General features: G+C 43.1%; 1 pseudogene; it reads right to left on the bottom strand.

Annotated features, from left to right (window-relative positions):
• Positions 1 to 8990: 8990 nt before the first annotated feature.
• On the bottom strand, positions 8991 to 10704 carry LOC147429937 (uncharacterized; annotated as a pseudogene).
• Positions 10705 to 24505: the final 13801 nt, after the last annotated feature.

The following is a 24505-nucleotide window of genomic DNA, read 5'->3' as shown; positions in this document are numbered from 1 at the left end:
TTAATCCACTAGGAAAAAGGAATCCTCTCACCTATGCATGCGTTAAATTTGCAAATCTCTACTTGCATTAGGAAGTCATTAAGCATGTCTAATTCATCTCTAGTAAATAGATCAAGTAGAAATGTGAAATTCTTAATTACCTAGGCCAAATAATTAACCTTAAGGCCAATTCCCATAGAACAAGTAAGGGGCTATCAGAAATCTCTATGTCTTGAAGTAATCAAACCTCTCGTATAAAGGAGTTTGCTTATTGAAACTAATCCGTAATTTTGGTGGTATATACTCTTGAATATTAGCTCTCTTTTTCCAAGTTGTCAATTTAAGTAGTGAGTATAATATGGCCCCGATAAAGAGAACTCGTTTCGGTGGTTCCCATGACCGCGAGGCTGGGACAAGCAACACACATGGAAAGGGAAAAGCTCCCATGGTCGACCAAGTACCGGCAAACTCACGGAGCAATGATGAGAAAATTGCGGAGGTAGGTCACATTTTTAATTCATGTTTTGCTCAATTTAACATTGCATTCGATAAGTTAGGAAAGAACATATCCCTAAACATGTTGGAGAAATCCAACGGAGATCACGGCATTTGAGTTGAAATATATTTTGATTTCCAAGTAGGAAAGAATGATTGTTGGATATACTGTTTGAGATAGGAAAGAATGTTTGCTAGGGAAAATTTAGCTCGCCCTGTTCATTTCTGTTTCCAATGTTGATACTAGTCCGAACCCCCCATTGATCACAGGGGGAGAGCTCCTGGTTAAGGGCTCTTGAATGCATGTCTGGTTAAGCGGTGGATACCCACGTCTATTGGTTAACCGATGGGAACCCACGTCTTGCGTTCTATGCGGTGGGAATGTCCACGTCTGCTGGTTAAGCGGTGGACATACCTAGTTGTATGGGCAGCTAGGCGACAACAGAAGGAGTAAACTTTCGTTGGAGGGGGGATGTTGTACCTCCAGAAAATTGGAATTTTAATGAATAAGTTTTGAGTAAAATTTTTACTAGAGTTACTATCTTGGTGCCGCTTTGCAATATTGCTTGAAGGGTTGTCTTAATAAACCTTGTGAATCTGAACCTAATCAAGGAACTTATATGTTGAACAACCATTGTGGTAGTAATTAGGACACACAAAGGAAGTGTGAGTATGGGGTGGAAAGTGGGGGCTTGGCTTGGGTTGCCAATGCCTATGAGAAGGGTGGTCCCGATTAGTCGGGAACTCTTCGTCCCCATAGTGTTATAAATCGACTCTAGTATTACTCATTGCCCCAAGAGCGGCGAAGCCTCAAGTGTACCTGCCTCTGAAACATGGGGAAAAAGGAACTCAGGACTTCTCTTCTCTTGGAAGGTGGGTCTTAGGATCGCTAGATAAGTTAATCACGCTTCCCCTGCGGGGTGAAACTAGTTCTCGATGCTAGTAGGCTCGAACTCGACTCACTTTCTGATGAGAGATCGTCCGCTAGATGAACCATAAACCACTTTGTTTGCTTCCGCTGTAGATCTAGTGACCACCAGGTTTACCATCAGATCCATCGTTTGAGACGACGGGGTGGGGACCTCACACCTGGTGAGGGCGAGCTTTTTGAAATGGGGCCTCTAAACCCAAACCAATGGGCCTACCCTAACAAAATGTTCGTAAAGAGGTACACACACTACTTGGGGCACCACCTTCTTTTGGGAGTGGAGAAGGAAACCAATCAAAATAACACTTGCACTCACCCACTCAAGCAGCACACTTTGAAAACCCCCCTACTCTATATACACTTTGGACACTTGAACACCATCAACGATTATGCAACCCAATGCCGTGCATCAAAATGAAATATGCAATTTGTGGAATAGCATTCACCTTCTCCCCATAAGAATACCCATAATACATCCAAAATCTTCCTCTCTCAAGCACTCATCAAAAAATCATGCGCACAAGACTTGCCTCTCAAACACACAAGAGAATCACTTACATCAAACTAACACACTTTGCATAGAGAGCTCATCTCCATCTATGCAATGCCGTGACACAAATAAAATCACCATGAGAGGTAGCCACATGCATATGTAATGAAGCAAAAGAGAGTTGGAGTGAGAAATTTCTTTAGACCAATTGAATAAGTGTGGAGAAACAAACCAATGGTAAATTGAGAATAGAACACTTACTTGATTTCTCGCACACCTTTTAAGGGGAGGACAGACGCTGGCTAACCATCACGAATTGGGACACTTAAAAGTTTTGAAGATGATTTCATGATCATTAACATAACCATGAGAGAGATCATGATGTATTTACAAGTTATTGAGGTGCTACAAATGATTTATTGGGTTGATGGAGTAAGAGATTGTAGAATGGAAAGAGTGGAGAATAGAGTTGCACTTCCTCCAAAGAGGAGGGTTAGGAGGGAGGATGTGAAAGAGGGAGAGTTGGGGTTTTCTCTACTATTGATCAAGAAACAACATGAAGTTGAAAATATAGGTGTGTGTCCTTGAGTCTCTCCAAGGGGGGCTATTTATAGTTGTGTAGGAGTGGGATTATGCGACACTTAATTAGAGTAAGTGATTAGACCTAATTAAGTGTCCTTTGACCACTCATTGAATATTGAACATAAAAGGGACTATTTATTCACCAAAAATATCATTTTAGACCGTGAAGGCTCCATAGGGGTGCATAATGTAGGTGGGCCCCACCATGAGGCCCTACGGGTGGCTCCTGCGGGGTATCTCAACTTGTCTGTCTTGGCATTTAGAAAGCATCTTTAGGTTGGTCCCATCACATGCAAGTGACCTTGAACACTCATTGCTCTTTTAGAATATGAGTAGGGGAAAAATAAGATCTCACCCTCTTGATTTACTTGATTCACAGTTCCCTTTTGCTGCGAATCTGACAGATTTACACTATTTTGACCATAACTTTTTACCTGTAGCTCGGAATGACATGCTTCAAAAGGCAAAATTGACCTTCTCAACACGTTTGATATGAATTTGGACTATTCTTCACGCTCATGCACCAAGGAATTGGGTTTGGAAGGTCCACACTAGGCTAGGGAACCTTTTTCTTCCAAGTCTTCTTGTATGGGCCCTTTGCTTGTATGCATCCAAGGGAAATCATGCTTTTTCAAAAGACTATGGTGCTTAAACAAATAGAGGAGGGCCCAATATTATTTTCTTGTGAAAAGAATATACAATTGGAGTCTTTTTGAAAGGAGAGAAACTATATGTATATTCTTAAGAGATATTGGGCCACCTATGTAGGGGGCATAGCAGACTTGTAGAGAGGGACCATAATCTTTGGTAAAGACAAGTGGAGAGTTGATTTCCATGGGAATTTATCTATATGGGGTGGAAGATGGATATATTATTTTTCTACTACTAATTCACAAGAGGTAAGAAAGTTTGGGGGTATATAGTTGGTTATTGTATGCTTATTCTATTTACAAAGCAAAAAAGAAAAGGGTGGTAATATAAATATATGACTAAGGTGACATTTTTGGGAAGAGTATAATGTATGTGTCGCCACAAAGGTTAAACGAAGAGGGGGAATTTACTCTAGATAACTTAATAGCGTAGAAAAATATATACACATATGAGGAAGAGGACGTTGTAGGCTGACAAATGTTGCGAAAATATGGTTACCATTTTGTGCCACTCACTGGTATCAGGGCCATAGGTTTACGAACTGGAAAATGATGTTGTTTGAATTTTTTTAAAAATAAGGTATAGTTGGATTGCTCGTACTCCGAGCTTGAGCATGATGTTTCCCAGAATAATGACATTGGATTTGTCTAGTGGATTGTCTCCTGAGTGATGTTAAAGATTTTTACTCATTGAGCTTGTTGGGATTCAGTGGGTTCCACATGATGTTTTTTGAGAAGTCGTTGGTGCGACTAGTGCTACGGGCAGGTAGCCTGTTGATGTACATAAAGTTATAAGTATGGATCAAAGCTCTAGAGTAAAGTTTTTATCATTATTTATCTGAAAATTTTGGATGTATTCAATGGAATTTAAACTAATGGTGGGATGGTTGAATCCTTTGTGATAGTTGTACAAATTAAGTAGGCTGGTTAAGCCCAAAAAGTTAAATTTCTTCTTGAGTATGGAAAAGCCTAGGTTCATATGAGAAGAGTGCTATAGTAATGAGTTTTATATCATTGGATAGGTACCGTCTACTGCGCTATATACTTCCGTTCAGGAGAAAAAGCTTCTCCTTAAGCAAGCTCATCCTCCAAGCTTTAAAGGCGAAGGGGTTAATGTGGAGAGAGATGCAAAAGTATGGATGGAAGCAATGGATGACTATTTCGAAGCTACGGGAACTCAACCTGAGAACCAAACCATGCTTGCGATGTTTCGCTTGTCTGGCGATGCCAAGATCTGGTGAAAACAACATTGTAGGGACTTGGATATCAAGGGATCTTCCCAGTCATGGGAGGACATCAAGGCTGCTGTGATGGAGAGATGCTTACTACCTGCTCACAAAGCCTTGAAGATGAATGAGTTTTTCTCACTTCGACAGTTGACTTCTTTCGTCAAAGAATACTAATCGAAGTTTGTCACACTTTGGAGATATGCTCCTAGGATGACATTGGAACAGCAAGTAGCACGGTTCTGCCAAGGACTCATTGACCCCTTGAACAACCGACTAGAAGCTCTCAGGCCAGCAACTCTGCAAGATGCCTTGCTAAGGGCCAAACCGTTAGCTAAAGAGATTCAGAGGACTACCCAAGATAGTGAATACTATTTGTCAAAGAGAGCCAGGCCAGACAACTGGAGTAACAGACCAATCAACCCTGCATACGACCATCGTCTGGTAGTAGCTACTACGGCAGCTACCGAGTTTCCCAACGTAAGATGTTTTGAGTGCCAGGAGTATGGACATTACAAAAGACGATGTCCAAAAAGGATTTCCCAAACATCCGGTGCTAATAATGTACCTCTAAACATCGACGGGCGAGGTCAACCAAACGGAAGAGGGGGCCGAGGAAGAGGAAACATAGGACAAGGAAGCGGAGCTTTCGCTAATGCCGAAGTGAGATTACCAACTATGGGTGACGAAGCTGATGAGAGAGCAGCTCTATATGCTGCAACTGCTAATCCTAGTGAGTAATAATTCAAGCACCAGGATCTCATCAAAGTTCAGTAGAATAAAACACATAAAGCTAAAGACTATTCTATTATCAAAGGATGTCTTTACTTTAGACAAAAGATATATGTACCTAAGTAGTTGGCATAGAGTTTATCCATATGTATTCTTGAGATGAGGACATCTCAAATTTTTCACGTTGGAGAGGATATAAGGTCTCCGATCCCGAGCTAAAAGAACACCATTGTACCATGAAACAATCATAATGGAAAAAGTTACTATTTTTAGAAGTTTTTTAAAATTTGTCTATGCCATGATGTTTAGGATGTCATAAAGCTTCCAAAAGTGAATTAAAACAATTTTTGTGGAAATTTTCCAACAATAGTAAGTTTTTGGTCACCCGACCCGTCAGTTTTGATCGTCTCAAAAAACTGCACGCGCACCCCAAATTTGTAAAAAAAGCATTTACGGACGTCGGGGGCTGCTAAATATGGCAGGTACCCAGGTTAATACACCTTAGTTAGAGCTTAGTATAGCAAGTTTCGGCATTAAATTCTGATTCGTATTGCCCATCTTAGGTTAAAATTAAATTTTCCTAAAGTTGTGCGGGGAGGCACCGGGACTCAGGGGCTGTGTGGGAACCGGCTCTAGGATTGTGGGCTACTTTCCTAGCTTTAGAGATAGTGAGTGAGTGAGTTAGAATAGCAAACTGGACACTTTGTAGCCCATGCACCCCATGCAAGTAACCCTGTCCATGAAGGCTTGAGTGGACTCCAGACCAGCATAGCAGGTGATTTCGAAATTTTGAGCTTGTGAGCCTATATAAGAGCATTCTCACACATACACAAGCACATATATTCTCACACACACATTCAGTATATACACACACACACCTTGGGGAGGTGTTGCCGGCACACATAGCCTTTGGAGAAGGAGCAAAAGACGGAAGTGCTGCCCAATTCTCGCCACAAGAAGCTACTTTGGATCAGCAAATTGATTCAAATTCAGCCCAAACTACGATAACATAAAGCTAATTTCACGTTATGTTATAATTCCTTCTATGGTTCTCATAATTCCGCTGCTAGTATGCATAATCACAGTTAAATTTCTCATTAGACACTCTCTAAATTGCTATATGATTATTCGATTACACATTATTAATTCTAATTGTCAATTATGCAAACAATTCACCTCTCTTAATCATAGATTAATGTATGATTAGCAATAAGAGAATTATCCACTAAGTCATTATAGTTAATGATGATAGAATCAAACTAGCAATGTGGTAAGGTTAGTCTGTTTCATTCTATTACCACACAATGTTTATATAGCTATGTTTAGATTCAATTTGTTCAAATATTAGGATGTAATTAGTGTAATTAATTCCACAATTAATCCACTAGAAAAAAGGAATCCTCTCACCTATGCATGCGGTAAATATGCAAATCTCTACTTGCGTTAGGAAGTGATTAAGCATGCCTAATTCATCTCTAGTAAATAGATCAAGTAGAAATGTGAAATTCTTAATTACCTAGGCCAAATAATTAACCTTGGGCCAATTCCCATAGAACAAGTAAGGGGCTATCAGAAATCTCTATGTCTTGAAGTAATCAAACCTCTCGTATAAAGGAGTTTGCTTATTGAGACTAATCCGTCATTTTGGTCATATGTACTCTTGAATATTAGCTCTCTTTTTCCAAGTTGTCAATTTAAGTAGTGAGTATAATATGGCCCTGGTAAAGAGAACTCGTTTTGGTGGTTCCCACGACCGCGAGGTTGGGACAAGCAACACACATCAGAAGGGAAAATCTCCCATGGTCGACCAAGCACCGGCCAACTCACGGAGCAATGATGAGGAAATTGCGGAGGTAGGTCACATTTTTAATTCATGTTTTGCTCAATTTAACATTGCATTCGATAAGTTAGGAAAGAACATATCCCTAAACATATTAGAGAAATCCAATGGAGATCACGACATTTGAATTGAAATATATTTGATTTTCAAGTAGGAAAGAATGATTGTTGGATATACTGTTTGAGATAGGAAAGAATGTTTGCTAGGGAAAATTTAGCTTGGCCTGTCCATTTCTATTTCCAATGTTGATACTAGTCCGAACCCCCTCCTGATCCACAGGGGGCAGAGCTCCTGGTTAAGGGCTCTTGAATCCACATCTGCTGGTTAAGCGGTGGATACCCACGTCTGCTGGTTAAGCGGTGGGAACCCATGTCTTGCGTTCTATGCGGTGTGAATGTCCACATCTGCTGGTTAAGCGATGGACATACCTAGTTGTATGGGCATCTAGGCGACAACGGAAGGAGTAAACTCTCGCTGGAGGGGGGATGTTGTACCTCCAGAACATTGGAATTTTAATGAATAAGTTTTGAGTAAAATTTTTACTAGAGTTACTGTCTTGGTGCCGCTTTGCAATACTAGTTGAAGGGTTGTCTCCCAGGGGATTCGCCATGGAAAACTTACCGTACCACGTAAGTGCAGGGAGGGGGGGTTTTTTACAAGTTACATAATCGTATAAGTTATGGGTAGGTCCCCAATAATTTATCTCCTAAGCTTAAAAATAAGGGAGGGGTTATCATATTTAGGGGCGCAAGGGGAAGTGAGAAAAGGGGAAAATGAAATTAATTTTTTGTGTTTGAAAATCATGGCTTCCCAAAAGAGTCTTCCCTCAAACTTGCAGTGACTCAATAGCTACCAAGACACATGCAAGAACCAACATTGCTTTGTATCAATTGCTTGTTTTGTTATTATAGTTTATTTGTTGAGGGATGAAAGCTATAAAGAGTTTGTATAGATGAAAATTTACATGAAGAACCTAACGCAACTTATAACCATGTTTTTTGAGTAATTTAGATGGGTCAAAATGGACGAGTAGCTAGAGTGCAGGCTGAACAGGCACATAGTTTGAAAGTCAAACTAAGACACATTGAGGGTACATCTAGTTATACAAAAGTGGTTTCTTAGTACATTTTCAATCACTATGCTACACGCTCTTTGACTAGTTTTACTCAGTTGGATCATGTGAGACCTAAATTTTATATGTAAGATAGGGGTATGATAGTTTTCTGCATTGACTTTCGTATAACCATAGAAAGAGGGCTCATATTCCCTAATATGAGTCGTATATAGGGGTTTTATCAAAGTTGTCCGCTTGCAGGTGGCGTCCCGTTTTGTATATAGAGTGAATCCCCCGGGGGTTGTCTTAATGAACCTTGTGAATCGGAACCTAATCAAGGAACTTATATGTTGAACAACCATTGTGGTAGTAATTAGGAAACACAAAGGAAGCGTGAGTATGGGGTGGAAAGTGGGGGCTTGGCTCAGGGTGCCAATGCCTATGAGAACGGTGGTCCCAATTAGTCGGGAACTCTCCGTCCCCATAGTGTTATAAATCGACTCTAGTATTACTCATTGCCCCAAGAGCGGCGAATCCTCAAGTGTATGTGCCTCTAAAACATGGGGAAAAAGGCACTCGGGACTTCTCTCCTCTTGGAAGGTGGATCTTAGGATCGCTGGATAAGTTAATCACGCTTCCCCTGCGGGGTGGAACTAGATCTCGATGCTAGTAGGTTCGAGCTCGACTTACTTTGTGATGAGAGATCGTCCGCTAGATGAACCATTAACCACTTTGTTTGCTTCCGCTATAGATCTGATAGCCACCAGGTTTACCATCAGATCCGTCGTTTGAGAAGACGGGGTGGGGACCTCACACTCGACTTCCTGCACTTCCATAGATCGACACAGTTTGGATGTACCATCATTGCCTACCCCCTCGTTGAGCATTTATACTCAACCATAGTATTATTTAGGTAAAACAAGCCTGTATACAAAGAATGATATAACATAGAGCTATAGACTGCATAAGAAAAATGATAGTGGATATATAGATAGGATAGAGATAGAGATAAAATCATCTGCTATTGCATCACCCTCAAGGGTCAAATGGAAAGCTCGAAGCTTCCCCAATCATAGTGTAGGCTCCGCCTCGATCAAAAACAAAACTAGCGAACCCTCCATAGTGTAGTCTTCTGCAAAAAAACCTTGCCACTGAAACAAAAACACCTGTAAAGAAACCTCCAATAACATAGCTATCAATAGCATCACATAAAATAGCAAAACCCTGCCGCTAGCCTCCACCTGCTGCATAGCCAAGCAAACATGATCCCTTTGCAAACCTATATCCAAACCCTCGGTAAACGACGCCAAAACCATCTCTTCATACTCAAGAACATGACCTGCTAGAGCGACAACCTGTTCTTCAAACACCTCCTCACCTGCAAGGTTGGCGACAGCTTCTTCGTTGCATGGAGCCTCACTCTCATAGGATGCACCTGTATCAGCTTCCATAGAGTCACCTGTCAGAGTTAACTCTCCATGGCCACAAACCAACTGCAAAACTTCAAAGTGCACCTCTACATGCTCACCAAGGTAAGGTTGCCTCACCCCCTGCATAGATAAATCAACTTGACCTACCACCGCTTCTGCTTCCAGCTCCTGCACTCCATCCTCAAAAACCTGCTCTTCAACTAGTTCTAATGCACAATCAAACCATATTTCTTCCTCCAACAGGGACTCACCACCACAAGACAGAAGAGATGGCTGCTCAACTGGCAGATTCACACAAGGTGAAACACTATACTTCTCTTCCACATTCAAATGACTGGCAGGCAACTCGCATACATTGCTCTCCACTTCATCTACATGAAAAACATCATAAGTTTCGTACCTAGAAGACATGGACTCCGTCTCCCACATGCTATATGTGTCCAAACTGCTGCTGGAGCTACGAGAACTGTCGGACTCCTCTTTCAAACTTGTCAATTCTTGGACCACTGCTTCCTTCCTCGTTGCTGGTTCTGGAACTAGAATCTCTTCTTGAAAAACTTTTACCACCTCGCTCTCTTGAGGAAGCAAACTGGGTGGCACCCTGAATTTACCTCTCTGCATCATTTGAGTCCTGGTTGGCACTTCTTCTACTCTTCTAGCCTGGCATCAACTTCATGTGCTTTGATCAAATGCATATCAAGAAAATGAGCTTTTACCTCTTGATGCTCATTGATTTGCTTGGGCCTGGGTCCACTGGCTACCGTGATGGCTGACTGTAGCAATCCTGCCTCCATTTGTTTCTTCATCTTTCGGCTCTTTGCTCTAGCAACTCTGACAGCCTCATCAAAGGTCCTTGGATCTTCATACTCCACTCTCTCACGAACAAAGGGATGCAAGCAAGATAGAAACCTTTCAAGCTTCAAATATCCCGCATTGATTTCTTGGGTAGCAGCCGCCAAATCCCCCCAATAAGCTTCAAATTTAGCAACAAAAACATCAAAACCTGCACTTACGTCCTGCTGCAATCCTTTGATCTTTGCATCTGCTTCCGAAGCCGACACCACCTTTCGATACCTTTGTAAGAATTGATCGTGAAACCCGATCCAAGTCTGCTTGTGCACGTGTTCTAAGCCATCAAACCAAAGTTTTGCTTTACCTCGCAGCACCAAAGGTAGAGTTTGGAGCTTTGCTTCATCAACTGGCATCCGTAGTACTCTCAGCATAAATAGCTCAAAATCTGCAAGCCAATCATCTGCATCCTCATCTCCTTTGAACACTGGCCCAAACTCCTGCTTCATCGTGACTCAAGAACACCTTGTTAGGTAGCAATCAGTTGGTCCTCCGTGGGGGCACCACAAGATGGAAAGTGGGAAATGGGAAAACCACCAGCACATAAACTTGATGCCTCTATATAGCTCGGGGGGGGGGGACACTTTGAGATACGGACTTCATAGTGTTATTGCGACCTGAAGCAGAATTTTGATAATTTGAGGGATGCTAACACGCATTTACAGATAACTTGAAGGATGCTATCATGCATCCGGAAACCATTTTACAAAGGACTTGGCTTACTAAAGCCAGAATAAAACCAAAAAATAGAAGGGGTTTATTGCTTGAATGCTTCATCAGCCTGCTCATGTTGTATGTCCTTGTCTTTTGACTACTCCTCCGCCAAAGATGTTGTTGTCTGTGTCATGCAAAATCTGTTAGTACAAATGACTTCTTGTTATTATGCCACCATGTGTGTGTTATGAGTTTGTATGTCAGTGATCTCACAACACCCCTATCCCCTAGCAAACACACACCACGATACGCAATCTGCAAACAATTACTGTCCAAGCCCGATCCCGACCAACCTTGACTAGATAGATTCGATTGCAAAGTAGGTTCAGATAGCGTCCATCTATAACACTGTAGAGCACTTTGTGACATATAGGCAGTCCAATAACAATCGACACTCAAATTCCTATCGAATCCATGACATATCCCCATTTATCTTCAAGCTTGCAGACTTATACACATCAACATCCATATAGAAAGCACATATACACCATCGCCTTCGGAGATACACATATACTAGACCAATAAATAACACAGAAAGAAAGGATTCATAAATTTGCGGATAGATGTAACCAATATCAAGTGGACAAAAACTTCCAAAGAGGGTGTACAATGATGGATCCCCATACAGACCACCATCCTAGTTTGATTGCTTGGCTCACTTTCTGGTGTCTCACAACAATACACCTTAGTTCCCACAGGCTACTCTCGACCTTCCTTTCTTTTCACTTGCCGTCTCAATAGATGGCGCACCCTGTGATATGGCCGCCCCTTCAGGCCCTCTCATTCTCCTCCTCTATAGCCCACTCCTCAAGGTGGTCCTCTGGCGGCCCTTCTCAGACCCTCCCCTTGTCCTGGGTCTCGACCATGCCACCTTGACACTGCAGCGCTGCTCTACTCACGCCACCCTTCTTGCCCCGTCACCTTGGCGAGTCCCATGCAACCTCCGCCTCCTCCTTTAATCACGCTGCCCTCCAGCGCCTTTCTCTGCAGAGCTCCCTTGGTGAGCCCAAGCATTGGCGGCCCTTATCCCCTTCTCCAGGCGGCCCTCGGCCCCTCTGCCATATGCAGCCCCGCCACCACCGTGTGGCGCCCCTCCGGCACCCCTGTCCTCCTCCTCTGCTAGGCCAATAGCGACCTCGCTATTTGTCACTCCCTCTGTAAACTGGCTTCCCCCCTTCATGCAACTGTTGTGCCCCTTTTGTATTCACCTGGCAGGCTTGCCTTATGCAACTCGCCGTGTTTTCTCCTTGCTTTTCATGGCACGCCACAAGATAGCCCCCTCGCTTTTAGCCGACTGCAGATTGCAGTGTTTCTTTTTTTATATATAGCTTGGCCATTTAAAAAAACCTTACCTCGCGATTAAGCTGCCGTTCCCAGGAGAGGCAACCCGCGGTCCCTCCAATTGTCTGCAAGTGGCAGCCTTTCAACCATGCAGCCCATTGGCAGTCCATCAACCTATGCAACATGCGTTCTTTTTAAGGTGTGGTCTTCATCACTACAAGAGGTTGTGTACTCTTGTGACGCCGTTAGCGACGGAAATACATTGGGTTTTTATAACCCCCGTCGTCGCTAAAACCGTCGCTAATAGCGTCGCTACGAGAGCATCGCTATATGCGTCGCTATATAGAGACGCTCATAGCGACGGTTATAGCGACGTTTACACAGAAGTTTATAGCGACGCTCTAGAGCCATAAATAGCGACGGTTATAGCGACGCCCGAGAGAAATTTTTTTTGGTGACAGGGCATTGAATGCCCTGCCACCCATCAACCATATTGTGCTTGATTCACTTTTTAAAAAAAGTGCAAGGGTAGATAATAGACCCAAAATAGTCAACCACAAGACGCATTGTTTGCAAAATTGACAAGCGTAAAATTGACGATTGTACACATCATAGGCAAAATGAATTGATTGGCAAATGTAATAATGACAATTGTACAACATCATAGGCATAAAGAATTGATTGGCAAAATGAACTGCGGTGACAAATGTAATAATATACATGGTTCAAAAAGACGTATAAAATCCGTCTCATGATACATAAGCTATGAGAAACCCTAAACTAATGCTATCTAGCTACGGCTAAACTGACGTCGTTTAGTCAGACGTCTCATCGCGTCCAAGCGGCGTATCTGTCGGATTCTGCAAAAAAAGACAATAAGACAGCTTTCAGTAAGTATAAACATATAACGACATTTATAAAACAATACAAAAAATAGAAAAGAGTAAACCCTAATACTAACCATGCCGCCGCGAGAACTGAGAATGTCCATCAGGGCGTTTAAGCCCTTCCTGCCTGCGTACTCGCGCTCGTACGGTGTGGGATCACGTCCTGTCATCGACCACTGTCAAAACATACAAAGATTTCATTATGTTAGAATTAAAAAACTCATAAACCCTAAACTATCGAACATAAAGAGCAATGCGAAAACACTTACAAAATCGGCCTCAAATGATGCCCATCCACCGCTCCCCAAGTGGTGCGAGCTCCCTGCCTCTACTCGTGCTCTGGCTACATCCTTTTGTTGCTTCCACTTGTCGGGATTCTCGCGCGCTGCTTTCTTCGCATTCTTCCAATCTTCTTTGGCCAACCAATCTGGCCTGTTCCACCCATGCTTGATTGCTTTTTGCACTTCGGAACGCTTGTGTTTGCAGTATTCGCGCATTCGAATCTTCATCAGGTCTTCATTGAAGCGCTGATCCCGTGTTGGAACGGGAAACTCAACATGAAGTATGCTGATGACTCTGGCTTTTAAATCACTTAGTACTTCACTCCATTTGTTTAGTATGTAGTGTCTAAACAGCTGAGAGCAAAGACCACGCGTGTGCGAGATCACCTTCTTGCCGTCATCATCCATGATGATGCCGCCGCTGAAGTCGACGGAGTAAGGCAAGCCCTCCGGCCGGTGACGCGTGAACCTGGGTGTCCCGGTAGGGGTCTCTAGCGGTGTGTCGATGGGGGTACGGACGTCAGGTGTCTCCACCGGTGTCTGGGCCCCGAAGCGAGGAGTGTCGAGTGGGGTGGCTCCTGGCGGAGTAGGTAGAGGTGTGTAGCTGCTAGGAACAGTCAGCCGTGCAAAACCTGGCGTAGATGGCGATGCTGTGGTTGGTGTGGGGGCGGGCAAAGAAGGGGAGGGTAAAGAGCCTCGTCGAACACGAGGCGGTGTGGAGGCATCGGCGGCGGAATCCCCACAACAACCGCCACCGCCACCACTAGAGCGTCGGTGTCTAGACGAGTGTGAAGATCGTCTCGTCGACGCCGAAGCTTCGGAGCGCGCCGAATGCTTCGAAAGAGAGGGAGATGCGGATGGAGTAGGAACGAGCGATGATGCACCAAAGCGATGACACTCCACGTACCACTGTCTGTGCTGCGGTGACAAAGAAGAAAGAAACTCCTCATCATCCATACGTGCATTAAACACACGAATATTTAAACTTAATATTGAATGAATAGAGTAGACAATGACGCAAAGACCATTAAATACAATGACGTAATGACGCATATAAATACAATGACGCAATGAATTGAGTGATAGAAGAGGCAAGTCGAAAACTCAGAATTTTCAATCAAAAGATGTGAGCGCGAGTAGAAAAGAGCGTTATACAACATGGAAGGTACTTAGAGAGCCAGAGCTTTTACAACACGGAGCAAAATTGTTCAAATACAATATTTGTGGTTTTAAGAGATCTCTCTCTCATCCTCGCATAACTCAGCATAACTTCCTATATCTATATAGAGCTCTCCGTTTAAACACATATCCTCTGTTTCATTTTGTAGCTCCTCTGCATGCACCCCATATAGAGTAGTAGCATCTTGATGCTCGTCTGGCACCACCGCAGCGGCTTCTGATTGAGCATCTTCTCTGATCTCCTCCATTGATGCCGTTGTGATTGGCACATGGTAGCCTTCATACGTCCTTGCACTACGAGGGGCTACCTCTATGACGTACCACCAGTTTGATGTAGACTTTGTAGGATGAAATATTACCTGCCAGAGCCACATAACTTACATGAGAGCTTTCAAGCACATAACTTGTAAAAGGGGGATGTTAACTATTTACATACTTACTTGTTCACAATGCTCGGGTAGTACGAAAGTGTCTTCCTCAGTCACTTTTTCACCGCATTGTTGTGCGCTTTTCAATTGGTTGTGCAACCATCTTAAGCTCATGAATGTTGGTAGGCTCTCGAGAACCGTCGGATAGTGCATCGGTGGTCGTCTTCCCCGTCTCCACTCGATTTGTGCCCTTTGTCGCTCTTGCTTTGCATCCTCATATTGTGAAATCCACTTTTGCATCACTGGATTGTGAAGCATGCAAAATCGGTTGATTTTAACCTCTAGATCTTCCGTCATCTTCTTCTCAACACCGAGATTGCACATGACAATCCCAAATATGCGCTCATCATCTATGGTTCGCCATAGCGTGTCCCGGGCTTTATCAAATCCGTCTAGCCACTCTCCAATGTACACTAGGGACTCTGATACCAACCAACCTTCTGCCATGCTACCCTCCGGACGTGCCTTTTGACGCACATATCCCTTAAGCATTTTCATGAAACGTTCTAAGAAGAACATCCATCTGGAATGAACTGTGCCAGCTATTTCCACCTCATCAACTATGTGAACAAGAAGATGCACCTGAATGGTTAGCATGGTAGTACGAAAATGTTTCTCAAACATGCACACAAGCTCCGTAGCATTTAGTTTGGCAAATGGTATGGAGTCTACGTTGATCTCCTTTTGTGAGATCCATTGCACCAGCTTTGCAAGTTTGTAGATTGTGTTACGGATGTCGAGAGACAAACATCCCTCAATGGCAACCGGTAAAATAAACTGTAAAGTATGTGCAGCAATGATATTAAAGTACACATTTTATGCAATGATATTAAAGTCCACTATGAACGTACCTGACACATTTTATGCCAATCGTGTGACTTCAAACCGGTAAGCTTTCCTTCTTTAGTAAAACACGTTCGGAGCGAGTGCATTACGCCAGTATGGGTCCGCAAAGATCGAATGGTCTCTTTTACTTTGCGTTCTTGGGCTCCTGTGAAAATCCATGGTGCTTTAGGGAGTTTTATCGATCCATCAGACGCTGTTTGCGGCTAATATTGCTCCATACGATCCACATTTCTAAGGTCAACTCTGGCTCCCAAAGTATCTTTCTTGCCGGTCAGATGGTCCCATAGTAGATTACCGACATTCTTGAATATGTGCATTGGATCGAGCAAGTGATTGATCATGAGACGGGGCCAGTATGGTAACTCGTACCATAGAGATAGTCTCTTCATCCCTGGAGGCAATCCGTCATCGCACATCTCCTTCTGCTCTAACCATGCTTGTGCAGACATCCTTGGTGGCTCTCTTCCCAAAAAGCCGTCGCGTAACACAAGATTCTCTGTAAGATACGCTTGATGACCTTCGTAGATTTGCTTCTTCAGTGAGGGCACCCTACGTGCATTCAGTCTAGGTCCACATGTGACACATGCTCTGTATCCGCTTGTTTGAAGCCCTGCATGTACACATATGATAATAGATCAACTATGGGAAAAAACAAGATTTACAGTGTTTGAGTGAGGAGTGTCAATAGATCACCTGAGCATTCTGTTAGCCCGGGATAGTCATGCATGGTCCACATTAGAATGTCTCTGATCAAAGCATTCCGTCGTCTTGTGTGTCGGCTCATATCCACCACCTCTATGCCAATCCACAATTGTTGTAGCTCTTCCAATAGTGGACGAAGATACACATCCATATTCTCCACTTTATATTGCCCTGGCACAATCAAGCTTAGCCATAGGTGCCCCTTCTTCGAAGTCAACCACGGGGGAATGTTGTAGTTGACGATGACAACGGGCCATACACTGTAAGATGTTGATCTTTGACCAAATGGATTTACGCCATCCATAGCCAGGCCTAAGTGCAAATTTCGAGCTTCCCTGGAAAAATCCGACCATGTTCCATCTATATATTTCTAGGCTGCGCAATCTGCAGGAATTCGTAGCACACCATCCGAAGATTTATTCTCCTCATGCCATGATGCTAGGGCGGCCATGGACTTACATTCGAAGAAATGCTTGATGCGAGGAAGTAGAGGAATTTTTGTCCCATGGAGATCTACTCGATATCTTTCGGAATCACATTTCGGACACTTCTCCATGTCTATGTATTCCCCTCTGAAAAGAATGCAGTCATTAGGACAAGCGTGGATAGAATTGTAATCCATCCCCAAGTTTCGCAAAATCTTTCTTGCTTCATCTCGGAAATCTGGCATCACATTGTCAGCTGGTAGTATGTGCTCTTTAAGCAATATACACAACATAAAAATACGATACAGTCGTGTAAAAATCTATCAGATCATTATACATTTAGAGTTTTATTAAAGTAAACTAATTGTAATAGATCACCTGAAAAGCGTTGTGACGCTAGTGTCACTCCATCCAAACTTTGCCTGCATATTGAGAAGAACCAGGAGTGCTTTCAATCTAGACATACGTGCTCCATTATACAATGGCGTATCGGTTTCACTTTTCATATCATCATAGATAAGCCTTTTTGAATCCATGATCGTCTCGATCATTTCATCAATCTCGGGCTCAAACATTGCCTCGTTGGGAATGTGCTCTGCATGATCATCCCCCGAGCTGTCAGAGGCTACATCTTGTGGCCTCACATATGCTGCTTGACCAAAGCACCTGCGAACATGTCTATTGGGTTGCAAGATTGCTGCTTGTTGGCCAGCGTCAGAGTCCGCGAGTTATAATTAGCAACAACTCGATCTATATTAGATGGATCGAACTCGCCAAATTCGCGAACGTGCTGCAAAGAAACATGTCTTGTCCGTCGCACAGCATGCTTGCATTGATTACAAGGACATAAGACCCTCGTTGAGAGATAGGTGTTTCGGTTGGACGGTCCCACATCCTCGTCACTACTCATAATGAGGATTAAAATCTTATAACCTGGACAACAAATTTAATATTCTATTGGCATTCTTCGTCTTATCTCTCTCTCTCTCTCTCTCTCTCTCTCTCTCTCTCTCTCTCTCTCTCTCTCTCTCTCTCTCTCTACCTCACATTCTCTAGTCATGTCCAATCCCCTCACAGCTCGGTCTAGAGGTGCACGGAGATGAGAACCACCGGGTTATAATCTCGTCTTTATTGGTCAATACCTATATTTGTGGGTACAAGAAATCTACAGACCCACGTCTACATGATACTGCATGTAGTGGACAAAACCCCTTTGCCTCTTCTCTAGCTGTAGCACTTCACAGCATCTTAACATCTTTTCACAGTAGATCTTTTCACTGTTCGTCTAACTCTAAACCCTAAACCGTAAGTAATTCTTGCGTGGACTCGATCTAACGTAAATAAGCGTAAATCTAAATAAAAGTAAATCTAACTAAAAATAAACCTAAATCTAATTTAACGTAAGTCTACATCTAACCTAATCTTTAACGTCTTTTGGGATAGTTTCCTACGACGTTAAAACTCTCTTATTCTTGTGTGTGTGTGTGTGTGTGTGTGTGTGTGTGTGGGTAAACCTAAATAAACCTATGTCTAATCTAATATAACATAAATCTAAATCTAACGTAAATTATGTTATATTAAAAACAAAGAACTAAACTAACAGGGATTATAAGAACCTTAAAACTGATTTAACACATAATTTTTCACATAACTCGGCAAGAGTTGGCATTCTCATCACTAAAGATGTGAGAGTTAACTTCCGGCGGTGACGCTGCCTCATCTCCATCCACATCTGATGACAGCAATTGGCCCTTTGGACCGTTCTTGCTCTTGTTACTAACTTTGAAGTTGCTGTTGAATGACTAGAGGTTGTCTAGATGTCGGGGATGTAGTGACTCTTGCCGCCCTGAAGATCCACCTTCTTCCCTATCTTCTGAAGACATTTCACCAGTACTTTTGGATCGACGGACCCACCATGAGTGAAGGCAGCAATACCCTATATTCCATTGAGGGCTTTCTTCAGTTGCTTCATGCAGGCATCGCAGTCTATGGAGACCTAAATCTAATCTAATATAACATAAATCTAAATCTAGCATAAATAAACGTAAATCTAACTAAAAATAAACCTAAATCTAATCTAATTTAACTTAAATAAACCTGAATCTAATTTAACGTAAGTCTACATCTAACCTAATCTTTAACGTCTTTTAGGATAGTTTCCTACGACGTTATAACTCTCTTCTTCCAATGTGTGTGCGCGTGTGTGGATGTGTGTGCCAATAAAAAGAGATAAATGGTATAACCTTTCTATCACCCATGCCAAGTATGATAGATTGGTTATGCCATTTCCCTCTTGAATAATAGGTCTTGAGTTCAACTCCTCGTCGGCTAGATCTTTAGGTCTTTTAATTTTAATTAGTTTCCTACGACGTTAAATTAGTTTCTCTCTCTTTCTCTCTCAATGTGTGTGCGTTTTTTGGTTTATGCATGTTTTCTCTCTCTTTTCCTCTCTCAATGTGTGCGTTTTTTGTTTATGCATGTTCTCTCTCTCTTTTCCTCTCTCAATGTGTGCGTTTTTTGTTTATGCATGCTCTCTCTCTCTTTTCCTCTCTGAATGTGTCTGTGCATTCTTTGTTTATGTATGTGTGTGCATTTTTATTTATGTTTGTACTCTTTCTCTCTCTCTCTCTCTCTCTCTCTCTCTCTCTCTCTCTCTCTCTCTCTCTCTCTCTCAAAAACACTGTGTGTGCTGTGTGTGTGTGTGTGTGTGTGTGTGAGAGAGAGAGAGAGAGAGAGAGGGAGAGAGAAAGAGGGGAAGGGAACATGAGAGTGAGGAGAGGGAAGGAGCATACCTGGCTCTCCTTCCTCTCCTCGTGTGTGTATGTGTGTGTGTGTGTGTGTGTGTGTGTGTGTGGAGAAGAAAGAGAGAGAGAGAGAGAGAGAGAGAGAGAGAGGGAGAGCGTTACCTGCTCCTTGCTTGAGGGCGCTGAAAAACTCAAATCTGAGATCTGAGTTTTTGGGCGCTCTCTGTTATTTTTTTTAGCCCATTCGGCGTCGCTATGAGTGTCGCAAATTTACTTGTAAATTTGCGACGCTCATAGCAACACCGGGAATTTTTTTTTTTGAGCGCGCTGTGTGAGCGTCGCTAATATGAATAGCCTCTTGTAGTGCATGCCTCCCTCAACTCTCCTCTCTGGCCCCGACTTTCCATGAAAAACTCCCAGCTGGTGCTCTCCTTGCCCATCTGTTGCTCGTCGACTCCGCTTTCAAGCTATGCTTAGCACAAAGCCTTATAACATGACCTTATGGTTGCCGGAATGGAGCCGCCATTTTGTACACACTACGGCACCATCAGATAGAGGTATCCATCATTCTCTATTACCTTTGAGCACCTCGACCTATATGGTGGAAAGCCATCCTCGCTCTGCTAGAAGCCACATTTGGCATACACATCTAGATATTCGAGTGTCGTGCAGACAGCTTGCCCCAAATCCCATATCACAAACTTGATGATACCTGCATCCAACACCCCTTGCCTCGTTCCCAACCTTGTGATATAAGCATATGCTCCTACCATGTGTGATAGCAAAAAACAATCGCAGTTTTGACTAGCGAGTGCTCCAACTTGGTGTATCTGGCTCCTGGCTCCATCAAATATCTGCTCAAGGTCTTTGCCATTTTCCTGCAATCTGCCATGCCTCGACTTGGTGCACTTCCATAGATCGACACAGTTTGGTTGTACCTACATGCCACTTTGATACACTTGAAATTTGTACATTTCTAAAGAAAAATAGGCATATATTTATGTGAAAAATCATTGCATAGTGCCACATCTAGGGCCTTGTCTACCAGAGAGGGTATGTATACGACTGCAACCATGGCATCTATTTTTGCATATATCACACTATGTACATTATAGCATTCGGTCCCACATAAGAAAAGCATTGAGAGTGAGGTAGATATTTTAGTTTCACATCATGCACGTGCCACAGCATGACATCCACCCCTCTAAACCTGCAGATCCTCTTGCATGTGCCACAGATATCTTTTGCAGGTTCAATCTTCATTTAAGTCAACACACATATCGATCTCATCATCACTTCCATCAAATTCTAATGCATCATCCACATCCATAACGTTTTCATCATAGCCTTCATTGTGACTATCCTATGAATCAAAGGGATCTGTATCACCTCTTCTTTTGAATAACTTTATTCTTTTCCCTACAATGGGAATCTTCATTTTTGTCCCATCTAACTCATGCAAGATATAAGTTGCATTCCCATGTACGTGCTGAACCACATAAGGACCAAACCATCTGTTTAAAAGTTGTCTTATTGTTGAATGTTGGTTTTCAAGACTACTATCGTACACCAACACCCAATCACCTTCCTCAATAACTTTGGGTCTAAGCCTATGCCTCTTATCAAATCTATCATCTTTCAATCGTGCTACTACAATCTCAATATCTTGGGGCATTTTTTCTAACTGTTGTATGCGCAAAGCAAGAAGGTCCTCCCTAATCATTCCATCTTCCCAAGGAAATACATTCCATGTGGGAACTACATCCTCAATTGACATTATAGGTTTCTGACCATACATCAACTTAAAAGGCATATAACAAGTAACTGCTATGAGTTGTACGATCAGCCCATAAAGCATAAGGCAATAACGTAGGCCAATCTCCCATTTCACCTTTGCAGGCCTTAGCCAAAGATTTAATAATAGGATGATGCCCACACTTTGATTTACCACGTCCCGCAGGATCATATGTAGTAGTGAGAGCAAGTTTAATGCCCAACCTAGAGAAAAACTCCCTTGCTTTGTCGCATCCAACTCACCCCTATCCGTTGTTATTTTCCCAACACAGCCATAACGGCTAATTACATAATCTAAGAGGAACTTACATACCCCTTTTGTGCTTTTTGTTCTTAGAGTACGACCTTCAAATTGGTTGGTTAAATCTTCCCGTGCAAGCACTATGTATCTCATTTTCCATAAGCCCAATGTCATTGTAATGAGATCTACTACCCACTTATAGTGGTTGGCCAATGGGTAAGTAGAGCGCAACCCATGACGATGACGTGTATTTGAATACATTTGACAGGTTTCACAAGACTCCACAAAGTGAGACACATCTTCACCAATACCTCTCTTTCATTTTAGTAAAGGTGGCCCATACGCCTCTATGTCCAACATAAAGACTCTCATGAAACTTTTTCATAAGCTTGTTTTGAGTGTCCTTATCATTCACAACTCTCAACGGCATTTCATTTCTTTGTTTTGGACGCTTCCATAAGTACCAATCTTTCAAAAAGTATCCATAGGCTTTTCTCTGTATTCTTTTGAACTCTTGATCAGTCCACCCTTCTTGCCTTTTCAAAGTGCTTAGATAGCGTCCAATGAGCAACCAGTCACCTTGATATAGGTCCTCTGTAAATGACTCAAGTGCATTTGATAGACAAACATGATCACCCTTGGCATGAGAGATACTATAGAACTGTGTGCCTATATCATCGCCCTCGACAACCATGTCTTCTTCATTTGCATACCTTGCTCTTGAAAGTATATCCGCAATTGGATTATCTTTCCCTGTAATATGCTTGAATTTTGGATTATGGGACTTTATGTAGGCAATCCATCTCAACATAGCAATGTCGGGAGTTAGGAAGCTTGTGATCATTCCAAGAAGGGGTAGACACTACAAGACGTTGTGTGCTCTTGTGACACTGTTAGCGACGGAAATACACTGGGTCTTTATAACCCCCGGCGTCGCTAAAACCGTCTCTAATAGCGTCGCTATATGTGACGCTATAGGCGTCGCTATATGCGTCGCTATATAGAGACGCTCATAGCAACGGTCATAGCAACGGTTATAGCGACGCTTATAGCGACGCTCTAGAGCCATAAATAGCGACGGTTATAGCGACGCCCGAGAGAATTTTTTTTGGTGACAGGGCATTGAATGCCCTGCCACCCATCAACCATATTGTACTTGATTCACTTTTTAGAAAAAGTGCAAGGGTAGATAATAGACCCAAAATAGTCACCCACAAGACGCATTGTTTGCAAAATTGACAAGCGTAAAATTGACAATTGTACACATCATAGGCAAAATGAATTGATTGGCAAATGTAATAATGACAATTGTACAACATCATAGGCATAAAGAATTGATTGGCAAAATGAACTGCGGTGACAAATGTAATAATATACATGGTTCAAAAAGACGTATAAAATCCGTCTCATGATACATAAGCTATGAGAAACCCTAAACTAATGCTATCTAGCTACGGCTAAACTGACGTCGTCTAGTCAGACGTCTCATCGCGTCCAAGCGGCGTATCTGTCGGATTCTGCAAAAAAAGACAATAAGACAGCTTTCAGTAAGTATAAACATATAACGACATTTATAAAACAATACAAAAAATAGAAAAGAGTAAACCCTAATACTAACCATGCCGCCGCGAGAACTGAGAATGTCCATCAGGGCGTTTAAGCCCTTCCTGCCTGCGTACTCGCGCTCGTATGGTGTGGGATCACGTCCTGTCATCGACCACTGTCAAAACATACAAAGATTTCATTATGTTAGAATTAAAAAACTCATAAACCCTAAACTATCGAACATAAAGAGCAATGCGAAAACACTTACAAAATCGGCCTCAAATGATGTCCATACACCGCTCCCCAAGTGGTGTGAGCTCCCTGCCTCTACTCGCGCTCTGGCTACATCCTTTTGGTTCTTCCACTTGTCGGGATTCTCGTGCGCTGCTTTCTTCGCATTCTTCCAATCTTCTTTGGCCAGCCAATCTGGCCTGTTCCACCCATGCTTGATTGCTTTTTGCACTTGGGAACGCTTGTGTTTGCAGTATTCGCGCATTCGAATCTTCATGAGGTCTTCATTGAAGCGTTGATCCCGTGTTGGAACGGGAAACTCAACATGAAGTATGCTGATGACTCTGGCTTTTAAATCACTTGGTACTTCACTCCATTTGTTTAGTGTGTAGTGTCTAAACAGCTGAGAGCAAAGACCACGCATGCGCGAGATCACCTTCTTGCCGTCATCATCCATGATGATGCCGCCACTGAAGTCGACGGAGTAAGGCAAGCCCTCTGGCCGGTGACGCGTGAACCTGGGTGTCTCGACAGGGGTCTCTAGCGGCGTGTCGATGGGGGTACGGACGTCAGGTGTCTCCACCGACGTCTGGGCCCCGAAGCGAGGAGTGTCGAGTGGGGTGGCTCCTGGCAGAGTAGGTAGAGGTGTGTAGCTGCTAGGAACAGTCAGCCGCGCAAAACCTGGCGTAGATGGCGATGCTGTGGTTGGTGTGGGGGCAGGCAAAGAAGGGGAGGGTAAAGAGCCTCGGCGAACACGAGGCGGTGTGGAGGCATCGGAATCCCCACAACAACCGCCACCGCCACCACTAGAGCGCCGGTGTCTAAACGAGTGTGAAGATTGTCTTGTCGACACCGAAGCTTCGGAGCGTGCCGAATGCTCTGAAAGAGAGGGAGATGCGGATGGAGTAGGAACCCGCGATGATGCGCCAGAGCGATGACGCTCCACATACCA

The sequence above is a fragment of the Adiantum capillus-veneris genome, chromosome 22 (assembly GCF_014529385.1).
Source record: "Adiantum capillus-veneris isolate H3 chromosome 22, ASM1452938v2, whole genome shotgun sequence".
Taxonomy (NCBI): domain Eukaryota; kingdom Viridiplantae; phylum Streptophyta; class Polypodiopsida; order Polypodiales; family Pteridaceae; genus Adiantum; species Adiantum capillus-veneris.
This window is presented reverse-complemented; position numbering and strand designations above follow the sequence as displayed.